The 16865-nt window shown below is 40.4% G+C and overlaps 1 protein-coding gene across 1 annotated transcript in view; it reads left to right on the top strand.

Annotated features, from left to right (window-relative positions):
• Positions 1-4899: 4899 nt before the first annotated feature.
• RUSC2 (RUN and SH3 domain containing 2) overlaps positions 4900-16865 on the top strand; it is a 59696-nt gene continuing 47730 nt past the window's right edge. The window contains exon 1 of the mRNA XM_082843236.1: positions 4900-5114. The gene's annotated coding sequence lies outside the window, so the exon portion shown is untranslated. The remainder of the gene's footprint in view (positions 5115-16865) is intronic.

The raw sequence follows: 16865 nt of genomic DNA, 5'->3' as shown, positions 1-16865 counted from the left end.
TGCTCAAACCCTGGAGAAAGAAGATTAGCAAACTGGGGCATGGGAAAGAGATAGTGGGAAATGATAGACATCTACTAAGCCCCACTGAACACGGCCACCTGCAATAGGGCCAAGCTGAGAGATGGGAAACGCTTTAATTTTAAAGTAAGAAGTTTAAAAAATAATTTCATTAGTGTGGACATCTTAATTATTCAAGTGAAACTTAAAGTAACAAGTACTGATTGCTACCTAAAATTGACCAGAAAATTCATGAAGTAAAAGTCTCATAAATAGGTTAAAAGAGTAGAAAACAAAATGGTTTTATAGTTAAACTGACCCCACAAATTCCATTCTTTCAAGGTTCCAATTACACACACACACACACACACACACACACACACACACTCCCTTTCATCACATTCACCCATAAACAACAAATATTTATTGAGCATCTACCATGTCTGGGCACTGTTCTAGATGCTGCCAATACAGTGAAAGACAACAAAAAAGGTTTCTGCTACCATGAAGCTTATGTTCTAGTAGAAGAGCCAATTTCAAAGTAAACAAGATAATTCAGATAATAAGTGCTATGAAGATACTGCAACAGCTGCTTTAACAGTGAGAGGCTGTGAGGGGGGAGGGGTAGCTAATTTTATATTTGGTAGTCAGAAAAGGACTTTCTGAGGAAATAACATGTGACATGAAACTTAAGTGACTAGAAGGATCTAGCTTTGCAAAAATCTAATGGAAAGACATTCCAGGCAGAGTAAGTAATGTAAAGTCCTGAAGACAGGAGCAAGCTTTGTATATAAGAAACAGAAGCCTAATGTGGACAAAACATGGTGAGCAAAGGGGAGTGTGGTTAGATAGGTCTGATGAGAAGCAGTGGAGGGCTTTAAGGCCAGTTTGAAAAGATTGGTCAGGCTATTCTATGGGCAATAGGAGTGCAAAAGTGACATCAGGGAGACTATTTAGGAGGCAGTTACAGTTGTCTAGGCATGGAATGGTGGTGGCTTAGACTAGGGTGGAAGCAGTGTAAAAATAAGTGGATGAATAGAGGATATATTTTGAAGATAAAACCAAAGGACTTTGTGGGTGGGCTACAGAAGATGCAGGTACTGGTTTATCAAATGAGCCCATTGACTTACTCAATGGTGCTAAATCCATAGATTACTGACTCTTCCCACACAGCTCCTGATGATGGGGTGGGTCTAGGTCGTCCCATATTTGTGCCAGTTGACTCCACTACTCCCAGCCACAACTGGTGAAGAGTGGATATATAATCCCAATATACCTGCTCTCTCTGGGAATTAGAATCCAAGAAACTAAGTCAGTGATGAGAATAGTTACTAAAAGGTCATATAGTTTCAGGAAGAGAGGCCTCCGTTTTCAAGTGGCCATGACTTGCTATAAGTATGAAGATAAGTACGCCAATGTGTCTAGTCTATAGAGAGAAGAATAAAGCAGATGTCCAAAGGGAAACAGCCAAGACACTGTTTCATTCCAGGAGAGCACCCCGTGAGGGGTTTTCTGAAGTTGAGTTGGTGATGAGATCTTTTCACTTGAGCTAGATGGAATAGCTGCCAGTAGCAAAAACAGAGAGGTGATTCCAACTTACATAGGCTTATACTTGTTCCTCATCTACAGCTTCTCAGGAACAGGGAAAGGTCACGGGACCATTTGGCTCATCCTTAACATCTTTTTCTATAAGAAACTGTGGGGGAAATAACCATATTCACCACTGCCAGAAACAGAGAAACAAGGGAGCATTGTCCTAGCCCCAACATTTCCCTGTAATTCTAGCTCCAAATCTTCTAAGATATGTACAAAGAGTTTTGGAGAAAACTCAGCGTTTGGAGGATCCTGAGAGTCATGCTAGACTATTCACTCTACTTTACCCCCACCCCCCAATGACACATTAATCATTAAGTCCTATAGATCAGGGGTCCCCAACCCCTGGCCTGCAGACCGGTACTGGTCTGCGGCCTGTTAGGAACCAGGCCACACAGCAGGAGGTGAGTGGTGGGCAAGCAAGCAAAGCTTCATCTGCCGCTCCCCATCGCTCATATTACGACCTGAACCATCTTCACCCCCATCTGTGGAAAAACTGTCTTCTACGAAACTGGTCCCTGTTGCCAAAAAGGTTGGAGACCACTGCTATAGATTCTATACCCTTAATCTCTCTTAGATCTATCTCCTCTTATCTAACCCCTCAGCCACTGTCCTAATTCAGACCCTCCCATTTCTCATCATAATTACCACAGTCTCCTAACTGGTCTCTTTACTTTCCTCTAATTCAATATCTACATTCCAACTAGAGTGAGATTTCTTAAGTTCAAATCTGTTCAAATACTGATAATAATGCAAAATATTTTTGCCCATAACAATGCAAATAATTCCTATTCCCAGTGATGCAAATTAATTTTGTCTGGTAGAGAATTTGCATTTCTAAAAGTCAAATACTCATGTGAACCAGTCTTAGTGTCTTACTGGTTCTCTCATTAATTAGTGAGTTTAATATAGATTTATTTTATATTTGTATAAGATTCATGATTTTACCTTTTTGAAAAATTATCCCTTAACACAAATAACGGAAGTAACCCCCACTTGCTGAAGCCAAAAATGAGACTATATGAATGGATAGAAGGATATGTCATCAACCTAGGGCAACAATCAAGCTCGCCTCAGTAAGAAGTAGAACCAGCTGCTGGGGAGTAGTCTCTTTTTGTCTAGACTTGACTCCTCTCTAGGCAACAGATTGATACTTCTCAGCAAACTGGTTTTCTCTGCTACTCAGGCCATTTGACAAGTAAAAGATGGTCACTCGGCACTCTCAAATTTCCATTATAAGTCTAACAATGAGTAAGGGTGTAATTCTCTCTCCCCCAAACCCAAATTTTCAGGGAAGGGATTCCAATTTGCCTAGTTTAGGCTAAGTCCCCACCCTGCACCATTTAACTGCACAAACATCCAGTTTTCCATTGGTCTCCCTGGCTGGTCCTAGCCCTCTCCACTTTGCCCCCAGAATTGTAGTTCGAAAATTCATATTTGATTTACCATTCCTGCCTTCACATAAAGTGTCTCTCCACTGCTTACTGGATGAGTCCCAACTCCTTAGCATGTCATGGAAGGCTCTTCATTATCACACCCCTGACCATCTCTGCTGTGCTCTCTCCATCACGTCCCACATCTCAATCATATCAGTTGTTTTGCCCCTCTGTTCTTTTGCACATGCTGAGTCCTTCACACCCTTTACCTCCCACTCATTTTTCAAAGCTCAGCTCACATGCCTTCTGTGAAGCCTGAGGATGCATTACACAGTATGACATTTATCTGCTTCCTTGACCCAACAAGCCTGGGTCTTGGAAAAGCACAGGGTCTCAGTCTCAACTCTTTCACAGAGGATGGAACCTAGTGAGGTTCTAATAACTATTTGTTGAATGACCACCTGTCCCCACCCCTCTTTGGATAGAAGAAGAAGACAACACAATCCTCAATGTCCCACATACACCCTGCCTAGGAGCAGGAAGTGCATGAGTTCCGTTAAAGTAAAAATTATTCATGACACTTGTTAAAAATGGTAAGGCAGATATTATTTACGGGGGCTGAGGGGGGCAGGGACCATGGAGTAGCTATAGGAACCACTGCAATGGGTGCTGCAGTGGGGGAGAGATTGAGTTCAACTCAGACCCCAACAAAGACAAGTGGTAATTTATTAGCCAAGGAGCAGGGTAGGGGTCAGTGGGTGGAAAATTACAGCCTTAATCTGCTCTGGCTGCTATAAGAAAACACCATAGGGACTTCACTGGTGGTCCAGTGGTTAAGATTCTGTGCTCCAAATGCAGGGGTCACGGGTTCGGTCCCTGGTTGGGGACGAAGATCCTGCATGCCCCACGATGCGGCCAAACAAAACAAAACAAGCAAACAAACAAAAAACAACACAGACTGAGTAGCTTATAAACAAATTTCTCACAGTTCTGGAGGCTGTAAGTCTGAGATCAAGGTGCCAGCATGGTTGCTAAGTGCTCTCTTGTCACAGATTTCCTCACCTGGAGGATTGGGCTAGGGAGTTCTGTGAGATCTCTTCTATAAAACTATTAATCCTAATCATGCGAGCTCCTCATGACCTAATCACCTCCCGAAGGCCCCACCTACTAATCTTTGGGGGTTAGGATTTCAACATCTGAATTTTGGAGGGACATGATCATAGCAGTTACTAAGAAGAAACATCAGGGGTAAGGGGGATTCTTGGTAGACCAACTCAACAGAATTCGTGCTGAAGGCAGGCCAAGGTGATAAGACGCCAAGGATGGTCAGATACCAAGGGCGGAGAACTTCCAATAAACTGATTTAGTGAGATCCTTGCTCAAACTGGATTCTCCAAGGACAAAGAGGAAAGCCCAAAGTCAACCTAAGTCCAGGGCAGACCCAGAAAAGCCTGACTAAATTTTTAGCCAAAGGAGTCTTTGTCCGTTCTAGGTTTTACCGGGCTTTTTAACCCTGGCTACGCATGGGGTGCTTTTAAAAATATCAAGGCTGGGCACCATCCCACCCCTACTCCACCCTACCCGTGCTTCCAGTTCAACTGGTCTCGGCTGAGGTCAGGCTTTAGTTTTGTTTTTCTGTTTTTCCCAAGAGGTTCTACTGCGGTGTCAGGCAGAGAATCGCGGCATTAGGCTAAGGTGGATGCGCAAATGTACCTGCCTTCCACAGGCCAATTAGGCTGCGGGCGAGGGTTCTCCGGGTTCCAGTACACCCCAGCCCGCTTAGCCCGGTACCACCCCCGAAGGGGCGGGGCGCCGCCGCAGAAGGCGGGGCCACGGCTGAAGCCTCGCCGCTCGCTCCCGTCGCGGGAAAGCACTGCGCGTGACTCGCTGCGCGCATAGCCGCAGGAGCGGGGAGGTGGGCGAGCACCCGCTGGCCCACAGCGGACCGAACCACTGGCCGTCCTGAGGGGCGGCATGAAGGCAATTCAGATCGGACCATCGGCGCCACAGCTGCAGGGGGGACCGGACGTTACCAAGCTGTCTGAGAGAAGGGGGGCGCCTGCTGGTCCAGGCTGCAACACGACCCCTGCAGGGCGCGAGGCTACGCCGCCGCCTACGCCGTAGGACTAAACTGAGGCGAGAAACCAGGTAGGACGTCTCTTCGGGATCGGAAGAAGTCCCGGAGACCCACTGCCCTCGCGTTCCAAATTATTCCTTAGGAGAAAAGCCCTCAGTTTGCCCACCTATCCAACCCTTAGCGCCCCTTCCCTTCCGCCCTTCCCCCTCGTCGCCGCAACCTCACCCTCTGGTCTTCCTCGACCCTCTGGACCGACCTCGTCTTCAGTCCTGTCCTGACCCTTCAGCTCTGCCATCCGCCGAACCCTCAAACACCCAGGACCAACCATCCTTTTGGGCGTCACCCCAGATCCACCCCAACTGTCTCCTCAAAGTGTCCCTTCGGAGACACCCCCTCAGCTGACTCGCGCCCAGTAGTCATCGTTGTACCCACATCTCCAGTGACGGCTCTGGGGTAGCGCGGCCGCTTAGCACTCAGCCCGGCGACTGCGGCGGGGTCCTCCGCACAACCGGGTCCTTTGCGCCCTCCGCCCCTTTGGCCCCTGCTTCCCAACTTGGTGTCTGCCTGAGCCGGGCTGGGATCGCTCTCACATCCCATTTTACCTTGGGAAAACCTTTGGCCTGGCAGTTTGCCAGTCCCCTGCTACCGCTCTTACCTGTTGCAAAGGGCACCGTGTTCCCGTTGCCCAGGGCTGGCTTGGGATTACCAGGCTGGCCCCGAGGACACCATGGGACTGCCCTGGAGGCAAGGACCGTACATTATTAATTTGTATGTCCAGCGCCCAGCACAGTGCTTGGCACATGGTAGCACTCAGTAAATATTTAATGGGTGGGTGAATGAATGAGACCAATGCAGAGGCTGTGAGGCAGAGTGCTTTAGTGGGAAAAATGTCACTAGTTACATGAAGTGGGAAAAAAGGAAGGGCATCTAGGGGATTACTTGTGGTGCTTATGTTGGGAGCATAGAACTGAACATATTCAGTCTCAATTCATGCATCTAATGTCATTTACATAGAAGCTTCTATTTATCAGCTGATTTCCCTTTATGTTCTGTTTACAAAAAAAAAAAAAAAGTCAGGGCCAAGGCTGCAGAAATTTTTATTGGTCAGTGTGCCTCAGAGGCTGCCCAGATAATCTTGAAAGAGCTTTACCCAGGTGACGCCCCTCCTCTTGCCCTAGCGACTAACTGCTCCCTCTAAAGAAGAACTGTGGAGGCTAGCCACAGTGTTTAAACCTTACTCAGTGTAGCTGGTCAGCTAGTGCTTCAGGACAGGTTGGAGGAATGACCTCAGTTATTTTACCCTTTTAGCTCCTGGATACCTCCCCTCCCCTTTCCTCCACTGGAGGGGTAGACATCCCAGGCTGGCCTAGCGTGAGAAATATGAAAGATTCCTAAATACTACTGAAGTATGATCAGGTCATATGGGCCATTTATATCTCAGTAGACCAGAATCAGGCAGGGGTTACTGCTATGTGAACAGTGTCAGTAATAAACAAGAACACAGGCCTTTTAAAGATGGGATTCTCAAAGAACAGAAAGCCTGAAACCTGTTTTTGTTGATTCCTAAGAGGATGACCTGAACAGATTCAGTTTCCTGAAGCTAAGACAGGGTTCGGCAACCTCAGTTTTGGCCTCGGTTCCGTGGGGAAGTGGATGATATTGCTGAGTGATGAAACAATGGCTGGCAAGCTGCAGGAGTTTATAAGCTAAGTAGTTGCCTGACTAATGGTGGCATTATTGTCACTGGGGCTCAGCATATTAGTAGGTAAAATAGTGACTGGAGTTTCTTAGCAGGCTCCATGGAAATTAAGCAGTGATACGGTTTAGGGGAGTGGGGAGATCCCACCACTCTCTCTGGTGTTCTGCTACCCGTGTCCCTCCTACTGTATGACTATAGCACACTCACCATCATTGTTTCTTTTCTGCTTTGAGCCAGGTCAGAATCTGATTTCCTCTGATTTTTATGTTAAGTGTTTAAGGTTCCTTTTTGTTAAATGTTTAAGGTTCCTTTTTGAGGCAAGGCCTGCCTAACTGGAAGCTGGGTATGTTCTCACCCATTTCTAGCTTTGATTTATCCTTCTTTACTTTTTCTTTCTACCATTCTCTGACTTATCTTTGTAACTTTACAAAGTGATACTGAAAGCAGGAAAGAGCTCCTGAGCTGAATTAAGCAGGGTCATGGTATCTGGAGACCGGTACTTTTTTTGTTGTTAACCAATATGTTTTTAATGGGCTTTTCTACTTTTCCCTGTCTAGGATCCCTGTTAAGACCTCAGTAGCCCCAAAACACTCTGGATTGTTTGATTTATTTTTTCTTCACTTCCAATACTTCAGAGTGTTGCCAGATAAAATACAGAATGCCAAGGTAAATTTGAATTTCAGATAAACAGCAGGGTGTCCTGTATTTTTATTTGCTAAATCTGGCAACCCTAGTTCATGGGAAGGCTTATGTGTTCTGTTTTTCCCTCTGCAACTTTAGGACAATAACTCATCCTTTTCTTCTGTTGCTCATACACAATGACTGAGCACCCTATTAAATGTCACTTGACTGAGATGGCTCACTGACTGCATGTTAGGGTAAGGGCAGGCTCTGTAGAGATAGTGCAATTGGTCAGTGTTTAGGTTACCCAGAAAACACGCATCAAACACTGACATATGATATTGTAATTCCTGTCAAATGAGTCTGTCTTGCAAAATGAGCATATTATTTTGAGTGGCCAGATATAAACATTGCTCTGGATTAACTTCAAGGGATGAGGGTGGGGTGTGGAGTGCATTCTAACGAAAAGTTAACAACTCACAGTAGAACTTCTCTTGTACCATGTTTACTGTTTTTTTTTAAGTTGTGGTAAATATATATAATATAAAATTTACCACTTTTACCATTCTTAAATATATAGTTCAGTGTCATTAAGTACATTCACATTGTTGCCCAGCCATCACCACCATCCATCTCCAGAATTTTTTCATCTTCTCAAACTGAAACTGCATAATCATTAAACGGTTAACTCTTCATTTCCTCTTCCCCCAGCGCCTGGCAACCACCATTCTACTTTCCTTCTCCATGAATTTGACTACTCTAGGTTGTTCATATAAGTCGAATCATACAATATTTGTCTCTTTGTGACTGGTTTATTTTCACTTAACATAATGTCTTCAAGGTTCATCCATGTGATAGCTTGCATCTGAATTTCCTTCCCTTTTAAGGCTGAATAAAATTCATTGTATGTATATATCACATTATTTTTATCCACATTCATCAATGGACACTTGTGTTGTTTCCACCTTTTGGCTATTGTGAATAAAACTGCTATGAACATTGGTGTACAAATATGAGTCCCTGTTTTCAATTCCTTTGGATATATACCCAGAAATGGAATTGCTGAATCATATGGTAATTCTGTGTTTAATTTTTTGAGGAACTGCCATACCATTTTCCACAGTGGCTGTACCGTTTTACATTTCCACCAACAATGTAAAGCATTCCAGTTTTTCCATAAACTTGCCAACACTTATTTTCTGTTTTGTTTTTTAAATAATAGTCATCCTAATGGGTGTGAAATGGTATCTTGTGGTTTTGATTTGCATTTCTCTAATGGCTAGTGATGTTTAGTATCTTTTCATGTACTTATTGGCCGTTTTTATATCTTTGGAGAAAAGTCTATTGAAATCCTTTGCCCATTTTTTAATTGGGTTATATGTCTTTCTATTGTTGAATTGTAAGAGTATTTTATATATTCAGGATAGAAGTCCCTTATCAGATATTATGATTTGAAAATATATTCTCCCATTTCATGCGTTGCCTTTTCACTCTGTTGATAGTATCGTTTGATGCACAAAAGGTTTTAAATTTTAATGAGATCCAGTTTACCTATTTTTTTCTTTTGTTGCCTGTGCTTTTTGTGTCACAGCCAAGAAATCATTGCCGAATCCAGTGTCATGAAACTTTTCCCCTGTGTTTTCTTCTAAGTTTTTTTTAATAGGTTTATCTTTTATGGTTAGGTTTTGATACATTTTGAGTTAATTTTTGTATGATGTGTAAGATAAGGGCCCAATCTAATTCTTTTGCATGTGGATATCCAGTTTTCCTAACACCATTTGTTGAAGACTTTCCTTTCCCCTTTGAATAGTGTTGGCATTCTTGTCGAGTATCATTTGACCAGATATGCCAGGTTTATTTCTAAGCTCTCTGTTCTCTTTCATTGGTCTGTGTGTCTGTCTTTATGCCAGTACCACACTCTTTTTTTTTTAATTTATCTTTTATTGAAGTATAGTTGAATTACAAAGTTATGTTAATTACTGCTGTACAGCAAAGTGACTCATTTATACATATATATACATTCTTCTTGATATTCTTTTCCATTATGGTTTATCACAGGATTGAATATAGTTCCCTGTGCTATACAGTAGGACCTTGTTGTTTATCCATTCTGTATATACCACTTTGTATCTGCTAATCCCAAACTCCCAGTCCATCCCTCTCCCACCCCTTCCCCCTTGGCAACCACCAGTCTATGCTCTATGCCCCTGATTCTGTTTCTGTTTCATAGATAGTTTCATTTGTGTCATATTTTAGATTCCACATATAAGTGATATCATATGGTATTTGTCTTTCTCTTTCTGACTTACTTCATTTAGTATGATAATCTCTAGTTGCATCCATATTGCTGCAAATGGCATTATTTCGTTCTTTTTTATGGCTGAGTAGTATTCCATTGTATATATATACCACATCTTCTTTATCCATTCATCTGTTGGTGGACATTTAGGTTGTTTCCATGTCTTGGCTATTGTGAATAGTGCTGCTATGAACATAGGGGTGCATGTATCTTTTTGAATTATAGTTTTGTCTAGATGTATGCCCAGGAGTGGGATTGCTGGATCATATGGTAATTCTATTTTTAGTTTTCTGAGGAGCCTCCATACTGTTTTCCACAGTGGCTGCACCAACTTGCATTCCCATTAACAGTGTAGGAGGGTTCCCTTTTCTCCACACCCTCTCCAGCATTTGTTATTTGTAGGCTTTTTAATGATGGCCATTCTGACCAGCATGAGGCAGTACCATACTCTTTTGATGACTGTAAGCTGTGTAGTAAGGAAGTATGAGTCCTACAACTGTGTTCTGCTTTTTCAAGATTTTTTTTGACTATTCAGGATCCTTTCCGATTTCATACAAATTTTAGGATAGATTTTTCTATTTCTGCAAAAAATATCATTAGGATTTTGAAAGGGATTGCATTAAATCTGTGGATTGCTTTGGGCAGTTGACATCCTTTTGTTGTTGTGGAAAGAACTACCCTCTTAACAAATTTTTAAGTTTACAATATATTATTGACTGTAGGTGCATTGTTTTACAGCTGATCTTTAGAGCTTATTCATCTTGCTTGACTGAACTTTATACCCATTGAACAACAACTCCTCATTTCCCTCTCCCCCAGTCAACCATCATTCCACTCTTTGATTCATGAATTAAACTATTTTATATTCCTCAGACAAGTGGAATCAGGCAGTATTTGTCATTCTGTGATTAGCCTGTTTCACTTAGCATAATGTCCAACCATGTTGTCGAATATTGCAAGTATTGACATCTTAACAATATTAAGTCTTACCATCCATGAACACAGGATATCTTTCCATTTATTTGTATCTTCTTTAATTTCTTCCAGTAACATTTTATAATTTTCAGTGGTTAAGTTTATTCCCACATATTTTATTCTTTTTGATGTGTTGTAAATGGAATTATTTTCTTAATTTCCTTTTCAGATTTTTCATTATTATTGTCTAGAGACACAACTGATTTTATATGTTTTATATGTTGACTTCGTGTCCTGAAACTTTGCTGTATTCATTTATTAATTCTAAGAGTTGGGGAGGTAGATCTTTAGGGTTTTCTACATATAAGACCATGTCATCTGCCAACAGTAGTGCAGATGCCTTTTATTTCTTTTTCTTGCCTAATTGCTCTGGCTAGGACTTCCAATACTATGTTGAATAGAAGTGGCAAAACCATATTTACTCTTAACACACAGTCTTAGGGGTTTGATGATTGGTTTGGTTTGATGCTTAAGGATGTAAGTCCATAATAGATGCTAAGAACAAAACTATATTTTAGCAAAGTATATTAGTGTTAACAGTGAGTTATCAAGAAAAAGTTAAGTTATAGCCTATACACTGTGATTAAAACAAAAGTGTGGGGGCTTCCCTGGTGGCACAGTGGTTGGGAGTCCGCCTGCCTATGCAGGGGACGTGGGTTCGTGCCCCGGTCTGGGAGGATCCCACATGCTGCAGAGCGGCTGGGCCTGTGAGCCATGGCCACTGAGCCTGCGCGTCCGGAGCCTGCGCCTCCGGAGCCTGTGCTCCACAACGGGAGAGGCCGCAGCAGTGAGAGGCGCGCGTACCGCAAAAAAAAAAAAAAAGTGTGTAAGTGAAAGTGTACATTTTAAAAGAGTTTTATCAAAATACCTAAAGTTTTAAAAAAATTAATTTTGATACTTAAAGAAGAAAACTTCTGTTCTCTGGAATTCTTGGTTTAATAAGTTAGTCTTTTATCTTCTCTAGGAAATGAGACAGCTCTGAAATGTCTTCTGTGGTTTTGGCTTCTTGTGTGGTCCTGTGGTCAAGGACAACAAATTGATAACTGGGTGGAGAGGGGAAAAAAGGGCCAGCCAACTTCTGGCTAGATTTAGTTATTTTAGGGTCCAAACTTTATACTTAAGTTTATCTTAGAATCCTAAAATCTATATTTAACTTGTTTACCTGTTTTTATACTTTTGTGCTTCCTTTCTTTTTTTGTATAATTATTCTAAGAAAGAAAATGCAGCCTTATATTTAGTGTACTTAGGCAAAAATGGAAAATTATTTTTTATCCATGTTCAGGTAAAGGGAAAAAAAGGAGATAAGCATATTCCTAAAGTCAGTATAGATAGAATTTAGAAGACCCCAAGGAAAAAAGCAAAAACTCAAGATGGGAGAGTTGGGGACCTAGTGCTTATCCCATTCATCTAAGAGTTGTTTCTCTTACAAAATGTTATTTTCTTATTATCTGAAGGATGTTGTATTCTGTTTATTTAAAGGTACAGACAAACTTTGTTATCAGACCAACCTATTCCCTGTACGTTGTAGATAGCTAGAGTTTTTCTGTAAGGCTAATCATTTCCTTTTATTTTTTTATTTTTGATAGTATCTTTTTTAAATTTATTTTTTTATTTTGGTTGTGTTAGGTCTTCGTTGCTGCACACAGGCTTTCTCTAGTTGCGGTAAGCGGGGGCTGCTCTTCATTGCGGTACACAGGCTTCTCATTGCGGTGGTTTCTCTTGTTGCAGAGCATAGGCTCTAGGTGCGTGGGCTTCAGTAGTTGCAGCACGCGGGCTCAGTAGTTGTGGCTTGCGGGCCCTAGAGCTCAGGCTCAGTAGTTGAGGCGCATGGGCTTCGTTGCTCTGCAGTATGTGGGATCTTCCCGGACCAAGGATTGAACCCGTGTCCCCTGCATTGGCAGGCGTATTCTCAACCACTGCGCCACTGGGGAAGTCCCTAATCATTTCCTTTTAAATATCCTCCAAATCATAGTGATTTAAAGATTTCTGTCTTGCTTATATATTACTGTATAACAAATACCCCAAAGCTTAGTGGCTTAAAACAATGACTGATTATGTCTCACAGTTTTGTGAGTTGGCTAGGTGGTTTTTGCAGTTCCAAAAGATGGGTTCTGGAAATGTTTTAAATAGGAGCATTACTGGAGTGAATTGTCTCCCAAGGTGACTACTTTGAAGGACTTCTCTTACTTGGTGTTACAGAACTATTCTACTTCTTGAAAATATTTTTCTCTTTACTTTATACTTATAGCTATAGTTAACTTCTTAGATAGGGTACTGTCTATTTCAGTTTATAGGCTGATTTATATAATATGCTTTGCCTCACATCCAACACAGCAACTTGCAACATTAGTAGTTTATTCATCCCTAATGATAGTGGTTGGAGAAGGGAAGCCTGGAAGCAGGACCACCTGCCCGTTATGCATTTGTGAGTCCTTTTTGACAGCCAGGTTGTGGTGATAGATGGTTAACAAGGAGCATTGATCTCATGGGGGGAAAAGACAGTTATGGCTTTTTACTGGATTGTGAGAATATGTAGTAGATAATAGAAAATTTCAAAATGTTTTTTAGAGGGGAGCTCTTTGTTCAAGTATATTCCACAGGAAAGTGGACACAAAAAGGTAAAAGCTGAGCTGTTTTGGTTAAAGGCAAGGGGTTCGAAGAAGTAGAGTCTAACCTTTTCATCTGTCTCTCCCTCCTTTCCTCTCCATCCCCTTCGCTTACCTTTCATTGTCAATGAGGGGGCTCCGTAAAGCACACTTTAAGCCAGTCACCAAAGATGATACATGACTACTGAATTTTGTGTTTTTTTAATTAATTAATTTTTAAAAATTAATTTATTTTGGCTGCACCAGGTCTCATGTGGACTCTTAGTTGCAGCATGCGGACTTATTAGTTGCAGTATGTGGACTTCTTAGTTGCAATATGTGGACTTATTAGTTGCGGCATGCGGACTTCTTAGTTGCGGCATGCGGACTTCTTAGTTGCGGCATGTGTGAACTCTTAGTTGTGGAAATGCACGTGGGATCTAGTTCCCCGACCAGGGATCAAACGCAGACCCCCTGCATTGGGAGAGTGGAGTCTTACCCACTGGACCACCAGGGAAGCATGACTACTGAATTTTGCCTACTGAGTCATGACTCCAAAGTGGAAAGAGGTTGAAAGAAATGGTTGGGTTTGAGATCCCGTCATCTTCAAATGACCACCCACCAGTAAGCAATCATGGCTTGAGAGAAATATAACCAAAATATTTACTGCATACATACAGTTCCCAAATTCCTATGTGAAACCCTTAGCCTTAATTTAGTGAGCTGCATAGAACCAGGAATTAATTACAGATTCCTTTTGCCCTTTAATCCTAAACCCTGTCAACCTTTTTTAGTCCAAAGCCAAGAAAATTTTTTCTAGCCATACTTTCTAGTTCATAACAAGAAAAAAAAGGCTTGTTTTTAGAATATTATATAATAATTATATGCTTTAAAAAATATACATTGAACTTTAGGTGGGCTGTGCACCTCTTTCCCTTTGCATACTGTTAGCTTCTTTGCTGAATTTCCTCTAGACAAGTGCTTCTTAAACCTGAGGCTGCAGAAAAATCACCTGGCTCACCCCTGAAATTCTGATTCAGTAAGTCTGGCACTGGGCCCAAGCATTTACCAGTCTAATAAATTCCCAGGAGAAGCTGATTCTACTGGTCCATAGACCGCACTTTGAGTAGAACTACTCTTAGACCCAAACTATAATCTCAGCCTCTTCATCAATGGTTCTCAGATTTAATCAACATAAAGGTTTTTGTTTGTTGGTTTTTTGTTTTTTTTGGTTTTGTTTTGAAAAAAAAGAAAAGAAAAATAAAAAGCCCTAGTGCACAAGACCCAAGAATCAAAGGCCAAATAGTGCCACTAAGAGTGTGATTTGAAGCATATCATTTCCACACTGGGTTTTCTTCCTTTAGAGATTAGGTTTATAAATCTATCAAAATATTTTCTGAAAAAGTGGTTTGTCTCTTTCTCTAATTATAGGTGAAATATAGTCTCACTATTGAGAATCTAGAAAAATACAGACAAGTATAAAATGAAGACACATCATTGAACAGTTTTTGGAAGTCAAATTTTGAATAGTTAGGTAACAAATCCATTGTTTGAATGTGCCATAATTTACTTAATCCAAATGTTAGACATTTGAAATTTTTAAAAATAGCTTTCTCTTTTCTAAAAACTGTTCAGATTAATAACTTTATGAAAAAAATCTCTGATAGTTTCCTTAGTATGGAATTCTAGAGGTAGAGTTAGAGGATTTGAACGTTTTTAAGCCTGGAGATATATATATATATATATATATATATATATATATATATATATATATATATATATATTTTTTTTTTACCCCCAACCTCAATATGAAGGTTGTACCAAAATATGCTCATATTGGCAAAGTGTGAAAGTGCCTATTTTACTTTCCTTCCCTTAGCTATTATTATTTTGTTTGATAATTGATAAACAAAAGATAGTATTTTAAATCTTATTGTTTGCTCATATCTTGCCCATTTTCCTATTATTTCAAGTGAATAAGGCAGTCACAAAAGAACGAATACTGCATGATTCCACTTACATGAGGAATCTAAAATAGTCAGAATCAGAGATGCAGGAAGTAGAATGGTGGTGGCCAGGAGCTGGAGGAGAGGGAAATGGGGAGATGCTGTTCAACCTGTATAAAGTTTGAATTATGCAAGATGCATAAGTTCAGGAGATCTGCTATACATTATGCTTATAGTTAGCAATAATGCACTATATACTTAAAAATTTGTTAAGAGAATAGATCTCATGCTATATGTTCTTACCTCAATTTTAAAAAAAGATCTTAGGTTTTAGCAATCAATTCACATAAATTCTTTACATATAAGGATATTGGCATTTTGTTATATTTGTGTCAAATATTTGTCTTTTAATTTTGTTTATGACTTGACATCTAGAATTTTACAGTTTCTATATGGTCAAATCTTTAGTTTTCTGTTGTGACTTCGGTACACCTTCTTTCAATAAATACTCTGGGAATCTATGTCCTGAGTCTGAGGCTATTGGGTACAGATTTCTGTGACAAACTGTCTCTCTCTTTATTTTTTTTCCAATTTTATTGAGATATAATTGACATATAATATTGTGTAAGTTTAAGATGTACAGTGTGTTGATTTGATACACTCATATATTGGAAAATGATTACTACAATAGGATAGTTAAATCTCCATCACTTTACATTATTACCATTTCTTTTTTGTGGTGAGAACATTTAAGATCTACTCTCTTAGCAACTTTCAAATATATAATACAGTATTGTTAACTATAATCACCATGCTATACATTAGATCCCCAGAATTTATTCATTTTATAATTGGAAATGTTTACCCTTTGACCAACATTTCCCCCACCCCCCCAGCGCCTGGCAACCATTCTACTCTTTGTTTCTATGAATTTGGCCTTTTAAGATTCTACATATAAGCGATATCATACAGTATTTGTCTTTCTCTTTCTGACTTATTTAACTTAGCGTAATGCCCTCAAGGTCCATCCATATTGTCACAATGGTAAGATTTCTTTCTTTCTCATGGCTGAATAATATAAAGAACTCTATACATATGGTTCTCTCTGATTGAAATCCTTCCCCTGACCTGCATGCATATTTCTACTCCTCCTTTAAGAATCTACTCATATGACTCCTTTCCGAAACCTTTCCTGATGACCCCCTGCAAATTTGGATATAATTTCCACTGTGCTATCATTGGCCTTGTCTGGGGCTCCGTTACAGCGGTTAACGCATTATTTACATAGCTGTAAACTCTGTGAGGGCAGGAATAGTCTTTGAATCCAGGGTCTCTGAAAGATCCAGAGAGAGAGCTTGATCTCTTCCATTTTTTAAGTTCTTCATGTGTTAAAAATGATTGAAATCCAAAGCAGAATTCTAATAATTTTGGTATATTTAAAATATTTACCTTAACAAATTCATTTTGTAATATGAAAATGACTGTGTTTAGGACAAACCACACGATCATCTCAGTAGATGCAGAAAAAAAATTTGACAAGTCCATGATAAAAACACTCAACAAACTAGAAGCAGAACTTCCTCAGCCTGGTAAAGGGCATCTATAAAAAACCCTGTAGCTAACATTATACTTAATGGTGAAAGACAACTGAAAGCTTTCCCTCTAAGATCAAGTATAAGAGAAAGTTGGTCATTCTC

The sequence above is a fragment of the Leucopleurus acutus genome (genome assembly GCF_964270905.1).
Source record: "Leucopleurus acutus genome assembly, chromosome: 7".
NCBI lineage: Eukaryota > Metazoa > Chordata > Mammalia > Artiodactyla > Delphinidae > Leucopleurus > Leucopleurus acutus.
The sequence above is the reverse complement of the archived record's forward strand: the minus strand, read 5'-3'. Positions and strand labels throughout refer to the sequence as shown.